General features: G+C 48.7%; 1 non-coding gene across 1 annotated transcript; it reads right to left on the bottom strand.

Annotated features, from left to right (window-relative positions):
* Positions 1-9,913: 9,913 nt before the first annotated feature.
* On the bottom strand, positions 9,914-9,987 carry TRNAN-GUU (transfer RNA asparagine (anticodon GUU)). The gene has a single exon. It is a non-coding gene; the product is annotated as a tRNA-Asn (tRNA).

A 9,987-nucleotide genomic window follows, 5' to 3' on the forward strand; every position in this document is an offset into this window, starting at 1 on the left:
AAAGCAAAACACCACTCCCGGAAGGGCTCGAACCTCCAAATTTTGGTTAACAGCCGATCGCGCTAGCCAATTGCGCCACGGAGACAGTCCTGCTCCACTCTCACCACCATCAGAACATATCTTCATAGCTATCAGCCCAAAGAAAAAAAAGCGCCGCACCACCACCGGGTGGGCTCGAAGCTCCAACCTTTCGGTTAACAGCCGATCGCGCTAGCCAATTGCGTCACGAAGACAGTCGTGCTCCACTCTCACCACCATCAGAAAATATCTTCAAAGCTATCAGCGCAAAGAAAAAAGCAAAACACCACTCCCGGGAGGCTCGAACCTCCAACTTTTTGGTAAACAGCCGATCGCGCTAGCCAATTGCGCCACGGAGACAGTCCTGTTCCACTCTCACCACCATCAGAACATATCTTCAAAGCTATCAGCCCAAAGAAAAAAAAACGCCGCACCACCACCGGGTGGGCTGGAACCTCCAACCTTTCGGTTAACAGCCGATCGCGCTAGCCAATTGCGCCACGGAGACAGTCGTGCTCCACTCTCACCACCATCAGTACATATCTTCAGAGCTATCAGCCCAAAGAAAAAAAAGTGCCGCACCACCACCGGGTGGGCTCGAACCTCCAACCTTTCGGTTAACAGCCGATCGCGCTAGTTAACTGCGCCACGGAGACAGTCGTGCCCCACTTTCACCAACATGAGAACATATCTTCAAAGCTATCTGCGAAAAGAAAAAAGCAACACACCACTCCCGAGAGGGCTCGAAACTCCAACCTTTCGGTTAACAGCCGATCGCGCTAGCCAATTGCACCACGGAGACAGTTCTGCTCTACTCTCACCACCATCAGAACATATATTCAAAGCTATCAGCCCAAAGAAAAAAAAGCGCCGCACCACCACCGGGTGGGCACGAAACTCCAACCTTTCGGTTAACAGCCGATCACGCTAGCCATTTGCGCCACGGAGACAGTCCTGCTCCACACTCACCACCATCAGAACATATCTTCAAAGCTATCAGCGAAAAGAAAAAAGCAACACACCACTCCTGAGAGGGCTCGAAACTCCAACCTTTCGGTTAACAGCCGATCGCGCTAGCCAATTGCGCCACGGAGACACTCCTGCTCCACTCTCACCACTATCAGAACATATCTTCAAAGCTATCTGCCCAAAGAAAAAAAAGCGCCGCACCACCACCGGGTGGGCTCGAAACTCCAACTTTTCGGTTAACAGCCGATCGCGCTAGCCAACTGCGCCACGGAGACGGTCGTGCTCCACTCTCACCACCATCAGAACATATCTTCAAAGCTATCAGCGCAAAGAAAAAAGCAACACACCACTCCCGGGAGGGCTCGAAACTGCAACCTATCAGTTAACAGCCGATCGCGCTAGCCAATTGCGCCACGGAAACAGTCCTGCTCCACTCTCACCACCATCAGAACATATATTCAAAGCTATCAGCCCAAAGAAAAAAAAGCGCCGCACCACCACCGGGTGGGCTCGAAACTCCAACCTTGCGGTTATCAGCCGATCACGCTAGCCAATTGCGCCACGGAGACAGTGCTGCTCCACACTCACCACCATCAGAACATATCTTCAAAGCTATCAGCGAAAAGAAAAAAGCAACACACCACACCTGAGAGGGCTCGAAACTCCAACCTTTCGGTTAACAGCCAATCGCGCTAGCCAATTGCGCCACGGAGACACTCCTGCTCCACTCTCACCACCATCAGAACATATCTTCAAAGCTATCAGCCCAAAGAAAAACAAGCGCCGCACCACCACCGGGTGGGCTCGAAACTCCAACTTTTCGGTTAACAGCCGATCGCGCTAGCCAACTGCGCCACGGAGACGGTCGTGCTCCACTCTCACCACCATCAGAACATATCTTCAAAGCTATCAGCGCAAAGAAAAAAGCAACACACCACTCCCGGGAGGGCTCGAAACTCCAACCTATCGGTTAACAGCCGATCGCGCTAGCCAATTGCGCCACGGAGACAGTCCTGCTCCACTCTCACCACCATCAGAACATATCTTCAAATCTATCAGCCTAAAGAAAAAAAAGCGACGCATCACCACCGGGTGAGCTAGAACTTCCAACCTTTTGGTTAACAGCCGATCGCGCCACGGAGACAGTCCTGCTCCACTCTAATCACCATCAGAAGATATCTTGAAAGCTATCAGCCCAAAGAAAAAAAAGTGCCGCACCTCCACCGGGTGGGCTCGAAACTCCAACCTTTCGGTTAACAGCCGAACGCGCTATCCAATTGCGCCACGGAGACAGTCGTGCTTTACTTTCACCACCATCAGAACATATCTTCAAAGCTATCAGAGCAAAGAAAAAAGCAACAAAGCACTCCCGGGAGGGCTCGAAACTCTAACAATTCGGTTAACAGCCGATCGCGCTAGCCAATTGCGCCACGGAGACTTTTTTTTTTTTCTTTATTGCCGGCTTCGCACAAAAGAAATACAATTTACGATCACATTTAAACAAGTTTAAAAAAAATACCAGCCTGGCTGTGACTGGTTTCATTTAAAACTGCTTCATTGTAGCCAACACATTCAACAACGGCACCCATTCGGGTCTTTCTTCTCTGGAAGATAACACGTCTCTTATGTATACAATACTTTCCGTGAAGTATTCATGCAAAACCGAAAGTTGGGCGAGTTGGTGACAGTTCATGATTACAAATAAGCAGCGCACGACGTTTTACAAAAGAGAGACGAAAGGGACACCGCTGCGGTGTCCCTTTCGTCTCTCTTTTGTAAAACGTCGTGCGCTGCTTATTTGTAATCATGAAGTATTCATGCGCACATCGGGCATCTTTATCTACGTGTCTTACCGCCATTCTAGTTCGCCACACGCTGTGAAGCACAAGCAACATAAACATATCATAAGGCACACCATCCTCATTTTCTACAGCCAAGAATCTAATACCGTGTGGTGTGATAGGCAAGTCCTTTTTCAAAGTACGCTGCAGAATGTCCCACAGAAAAACAGCATCCCAGCAATCAAGAAAAATGTGGTTGACAGTCTCGGGTTTCTTACAGATAAGGCAGTCCATCGACCACGGAACAAAGAAACCCTTTTCTTGTAACCATGGTTTTACGGGCAATGTTCCGCTGTGCAGCTGAAAAAAAAATGTCTTTGCACTTGCGCGTACGGTCATCATTTTCACTCTCTTCAATACGTCACGTTCAGCACCAGCCTGGTATACTGATCTGTAGATAGGCTGAGGCAGCATTACGTCACGTAAATCTCTGTAAAGACGTTTTCTCTTTACAACAGATAAATATTCCATTGAAAATCTCACTTTCAGTATTTCATATGCCATTATAACTTCTCTTAAATATCCGCGTAGGTTACATTTCACAGGCATACTTGATACCACATAATCAGGAATCTTATTAGAAAGTACAATTTGTAGAAATGTTCTCACAAACGGATTACATTGGTCGCGTAAAAAAATATATCTAGACACAATTTGCTTGAGGAAGAGGTGAGCCAATCCTAAACCACCATTTCTTAGTGAATGAAATAAGTTTGTTCGACTCGTACGCTCCCAAACCGACCCCCAAACAAACACAGCTAAGACTCGATGCAATTTCTGCACATTTGCTCTTGACATAAATAGGAACTGCAGAACATACCATACTTTGCAAACAATGAACCAATTGCATGCAGTCGCTCTAGAAAACATAGAAAGTTCCCTACCACCCCAGTTTCTTGTCCTCTCACGAGTGCTCTCACATACCTCTTTCCAGTAATCATCCGTGTTTTTATAATGCTGGAGGGGTACTCCGAGATACTTCGTCGGTACAAGTGACCAGTTCATATTTGCAAAGTTTTGTGGGGTGGTCTCCCAAGAACCATGCCACAAGCCTAGGCATTTGTCCCAGTTTACTGCACTGCCTGTCATCTTGCAAAAATAGGCCACATGACGTATCACTTCACTGACACTTTCCTTATCGCTACAAAACACGGCGATATCGTCAGCATATGTTAGCATTTTAACTTCACTGTTCATTAGCTGATACCCTTTTATTGTTTCATTGCTAATAATCTTCATGCAGAAAGGTTCCATATATATTGCAAATAATAAAGCCGAAATGGGATCACCTTGCCGCACACCGTTTGTCACTTGAAAGCTTTCAGTAAGTCGCCCATTAATTACAATACTCGTAAAGCACTCTCTATAGGCCATTTTTACCCCTTCCAAAATGACAGACCCTACATTAACATATTCTAATATCAAAAAAAGGATATCATGATTTACACGGTCAAAGGCTTTTTCCAGATCTAATTGCAACATTGCAACCTTGCCACCAAACACATCGCAGCTCTCCAGCACGCTTCTCGCTACATGAACATTTGTATTTATTGTGCGTCCTTTTATACCACAAGTCTGGTGTGGTCCAACTAGTATTTTCATCATCCTTTGCAACCTGCCTGCAAGAACCTTCATAAACACTTTATAGTCTGTGTTGGCTAAACTGATTGGTCGGTACGACTTGACGGACAATAATTTTTTGGGGTCGTCAGTTTTCGGTATGAGTATTACGTGCGTCTTTTTAAATGAGCCGGGCATAACCTTTAATCTTATAGCCTCCGTGAAGACACGATGTAAGGCAACAGAAATAACACCTTTAAAAGTCTTGTACAATGCGGCACCAAATCCATCAGGTCCCGGTGCTTTGCCAGCCGCTAGGTCATCAATAGCCTTTTCTATTTCGGACACTTCAATCGCTATCTCCAGCTGCTCTCTCTCGTTATCAGAGAGCTTTGGTATCAAATGCAGAAACTGAGCCTCAAACCCTTCCTCTGCCTTCACTTTTCGGCCAAGTATGCCTCGGAAATATTCGACAAATACTTGCTCAATTGCTGTCGCTTCACGTACAATACCGCTATCAGTTGCAATCGCTTTGATTTCATTTCGCTTGGCGTATCTTTTTTCATCCCCAAGTGCACGCTTTGTTGGTGTTTCGCCGAGAGATAATTTTTCTGCACGTGCCCTTATCACCGCCCCTCTATATTTTTCAATGTCAATTGCCTCCAATTGGTTTTTCAACTGCCTTATTTCTTTTGTGTACTTTCCTGGCATTTTACTTTCTAGACTCAATGCGAAGTCTAACTGACATTGCAAATCTTTTTCTTTTTCCTTTTTGGCTCTATGTAACACACCGGATCTTTCTATGGCTTTCATCTTTGTCACCTCCTTAAAACGCTCCCAGGCTTCAATCACGTTCGCTTGAGGCTCAGCTAACATTTTGTTAATGGAATCCTGCACAGCTTCAACGAACAATTCATCTTTTAATAATAAGTCGTTTAATTTCCACACATCCCAGTTAAAGCGTGTCTTCTTCTGTTTATACCCTATAGTGAACATTACTAAACTGTGGTCACTGAAAGACACACTTTTTACTTCATAATTCGAACATACTCGCATTAACTCTACTGACACATAGGCTCTGTCTAGCCTCGCATGGCTTTCGTTCTGAAAATGTGTGAAGTGCTCTTCTGCAGAGAGCACATCACCAACATCTTCGAGATGACAATCTTGTACAATAGTGCAGAGTAGCGTTGCACTTTGGTCTTTTATGGCTGCTTTTTTTGCTCTGTCCTGAGGGTTGCAAACACAATTAAAGTGGCCGAGCATAATGACAATCCTGCCACAGCTAAGAAAAGTCTGTAAATTCTCAAACAATAATTTACGTTCAACTTCTTTGTTCGGTGCGTAAACACAGACAACTCGCCATTTTTTATTATTATATGTAAAATCGCAAACTATGAATCTCCCAGTACTAGACACAGTTACAGTCTCCTCAACTATACCAATAGAATTTTTAAGGAACAGTGCACAACCCGCCGACATTCCAACGGCATGAGACACACACACATCGTACCGGGCTCTAAAAGGGGACACCATTCGGTCAGTCTGATCTTGCCCTTCAACTTTTGTTTCCTGAATGGCAATAACATCGAGATCACGTTCCAGCATCAAACGACTTAATTGATACTGCCTTCGTCGAGCGGCAAGTCCCCTGACATTGAGAGTCGCAACTCTCAATTCTGCTTCGACGCTCATAGCCATTAGGACGTGAATGGCCGTCCAGGCCACATGGTTCTCACCTCTGATACTCCTTTATCACCATCAGGTCCAAGGTTCGATATGGTCTGATAGGTCCCCTTTCTTTTGATCACAAAAGTAGAGCGCCGCGCACGTTTCACGCAGCACATTATGCACACTTCACCACTGCGCTCCATTTGTTGGTGCTTCCGCCGGGTTAATACTTGTGTCACTTGATCCAGACCCCCACCTTACGGGGGCTTTTGATCTGAAGGGGGCCCCGTTGAAGGCCCCTTCTGTTGTTGATCTGTCAGTCGCTGATGCAATGCCTGCTGATTCGGCACTGGTTGCTGCTGCGGCAGTTGTGTCTGTTGCACCTGGGTTGGTGGGAGGTTCTCGGCTATTCGACGTTCGCTGAGGATGTTAGGTGCCGGTCTACGGCGCACGTTCATCGCCTTGGCCGGTGGTTCCTCCACTTCTTTCGTTGTAGCAGCCTTCTTGCCTTCCGCCTCTTCCCTGGGCCTTTTACATGTATTTGACGTGTCCATGTTTTCCGACATTTCTTCCTGTGCTGCAAGCGCCGTTATATCTTGTGTGTTCCTCGTGGATTGCACGTCTTTTGTAGAACCCTTGTCTTTGTTAGACGTCGTCTCAGCACCTGTGGGGCGTGGCGTAAGGGGCGTCAACTTGGGTTTCGGTTCCTCCCGACGCGCCCCTATCAGCTCTTCTGCTTCAGCCTCGTCCATGTGATGCTCGGAAAGTTCTTCGCCTCCCGCGGGCCCTGCTACACTTGCATATGTTCTCATACAGCCGCTCTCATTATGCCCAAAACGCCGACACACTGTACAACGTGGGGCTCGGCAATCCCTCCTAATATGACCTGTTCCGCGGCAACGCAGGCATAACAGTGCTCTTCCCGCGACGACAACTAGCGTGAGGTCTCCGGCAATCCGCAACTGATGTGGGAGGTCATCCACCGTGAGGCCAGCTTTGAGCCTGATGCTCACCACTCGCGTCGAAGAGCCTTTGTCGGTGCATCCGTACACGCGCCAGCGCTCTCGCACTATTTCGTTCACCTTGCCATAAGGAGCCAACGCTGCCCTCACCTCGTCGTCAGGAACGTTAAACAGTAGCCAGTGTATCTTCAGCTTCGTATCCTGGTGGTTAGGGTCGATAGTGATACAGCGCTGGTTCTTCACCACAATGTCCCCAGCAGCGAGTATTCTCTTCTTGCCCTCCTCGTCCTTGAAAGTGATGGCCCAAACATGATTCATTTGGTACGCCCCCAAGGCAGCAACCTCGGGAAGCAAAGCCAAACGAATAAGAGCGTCCCTGAAATCCTCAACGCGATACGGCCGCGCCTTGATATCAGCGTGCAAAAAGACAGTATGCAGCGTTGAATCATTTGATGGCAGTCGGGGCAAAATAATCTGATAATCCTGTGACGATTCGTCCATGTTCCTGGTACCACGACCGAGCTGGGCCGTTGATGCCGCTCCGATATCGCCGGAGCTCATGCCGCCACGTCCGTACACTACGGTGGCCGGAAGTGGAATGATTGCGCCACGGAGACAGTCGTGCTCCGCACTCACCACCATCAGAACATATCCTCAAAGCTATCAGCGCAAAGAAAAAAGCAACACACCACTCCCGGGAGGGCTCGAACCTCCAACCTTTCGGTTAACAGCCGATCGCGCTAGCCAATTGCGCCACGGAGACAGTAGTGCTCCACTCTCACCACCATCAGAACATATCCTCAAAGCAATTAGCGCAAAGAAAAAAGCAAAACACCACTCCCGGAAGGGCTCGAACCTCCAAATTTTGGTTAACAGCCGATCGCGCTAGCCAATTGCGCCACGGAGACAGTCCTGCTCCACTCTCACCACCATCAGAACATATCTTCAAAGCTATAAGCCCAAAGAAAAAAAAGCGCCGCACCACCACCGGGTGGGCTCGAACCTCCAACCTTTCGGTTGACAGCCGATCGCGCTAGCCATTTGCGCCACGGAGACAGTCGCGCTCCACTCTCACCACCGTCAGAACATTTCTTCAGAGCTATCAGCCCAAAAAAAAGCGCTGCACCACCACCGGGTGGGCTCGAACCTCCACCCTTTCGATTAACAGCCGATCTCGCTAGCCAATTGCGCCACGGAGACAGTCGTGCCCCACTTTCACCAACATCAGAACATATCTTCAAAGCTATCAGTGCAAAGAAAAAAGCGAAACACCACTCTCGGGAGGGCTCAAAACTCCAACCTTTCGGTTAACAGCCGATCGCGCTAGCCAATTGCGCCACGGAGACAGTTCTGCTCCACTCTCACCACCATCAGAACATATCTTCAAAGCTATCAGCCCAAAGAAAAAAAAGCGCCGCACCACCACCGGGTGGGCTCGAACCTCCAACCTTTGGGTTACCAGCCGATCGCGCTAGCCAATTGCGCCACGGAGACAGTCGTGCTCCACACTCACCACCATCAGAACATATCTTCAAAGCTATCAGCGCAAAGAAAAAAGCAAAACACCACTCCCGGGAGGGCTCGAACCTCCACGTTTTTGGTTAACAGCCGATCGCGCTAGCCAATTGCGCCACGGAGGCAGTTCTGCTCCACTCTCACCACCATCAGAACATATCTTCAAAGCTGCTATCAGCCCAAAGAAAAAAAAGCGCCGCACCACCACCGGGTGGGCTCGAAGCTCCAACCTTTCGGTTAACAGCCGATCGCGCTAGCCCATTGCGCCACGGAGACAGTCGTGCTCCACTCTCACCACCATCAGAACATATCTTCAAAGCTATCAGCGCAAAGAAAAAAGCAAAACACCATTCCCGGGAGGCTCGAACCTCCAACTTTTTGGTAAACAGCCGATCGCGCTAGCCAATTGCGCCACGGAGACAGTCCTGTTCCACTCTCACCACCATCAGAACATATTTTCAAAGCTATCAGCCCAAAGAAAAAAAAACGCCGCACCACCACCGGGTGGGCTGGAACCTCCAACCTTTCGGTTAACAGCCGATCGCGCTAGCCAATTGCGCCACGGAGACAGTCGTGCTCCACTCTCACCACCATCAGTACATAACTTCAGAGCTATCAGCCCAAAGAAAAAAAAGTGCCGCATCACCACCGGGTGGGCTCGAACCTCCAACCTTTCGGTTAACAGCCGATCGCGCTAGCTAACTGCGCCACGGAGACAGTCGTGCCCCACTTTCACCAACATCAGAACATATCTTCAAAGCTATCTGCGAAAAGAAAAAAGCAACACACCACTCCCGAGAGGGCTCGAAACTCCAACCTTTCGGTTAACAGCCGATCGCGCTAGCCAATTGCACCACGGAGACAGTTCTGCTCTACTCTCACCACCATCAGAACATATATTCAAAGCTATCAGCCCAAAGAAAAAAAAGCGCCGCACCACCACCGGGTGGGCTCGAAACTCCGACCTTTCGGTTAACAGCCGATCACGCTAGCCATTTGCGCCACGGAGACAGTCCTGCTCCACACTCACCACCATCAGAACATATCTTCAAAGCTATCAGCGAAAAGAAAAAAGCAACACACCACTCCTGAGAGGGCTCGAAACTCCAACCTTTCGGTTAACAGCCGATCGCGCTAGCCAATTGCGCCACGGAGACACTCCTGCTCCACTCTCACCACTATCAGAACATATCTTCAAAGCTATCAGCCCAAAGAAAAAAAAGCGCCGCACCACCACCGGGTGGGCTCGAAACTCCAACTTTTCGGTTAACAGCCGATCGCGCTAGCCAACTGCGCCACGGAGACGGTCGTGCTCCACTCTCACCACCATCAGAACATATCTTCAAAGCTATCAGCGCAAAGAAAAAAGCAACACACCACTCCCGGGAGGGCTCGAAACTCCAACCTATCGGTTAACAGCCGATCGCGCTAGCCAATTGCGCCACGGAAAC

Source organism: Rhipicephalus microplus, chromosome 4 (genome assembly GCF_043290135.1).
Source record: "Rhipicephalus microplus isolate Deutch F79 chromosome 4, USDA_Rmic, whole genome shotgun sequence".
In the NCBI taxonomy this organism is placed as follows: domain Eukaryota; kingdom Metazoa; phylum Arthropoda; class Arachnida; order Ixodida; family Ixodidae; genus Rhipicephalus; species Rhipicephalus microplus.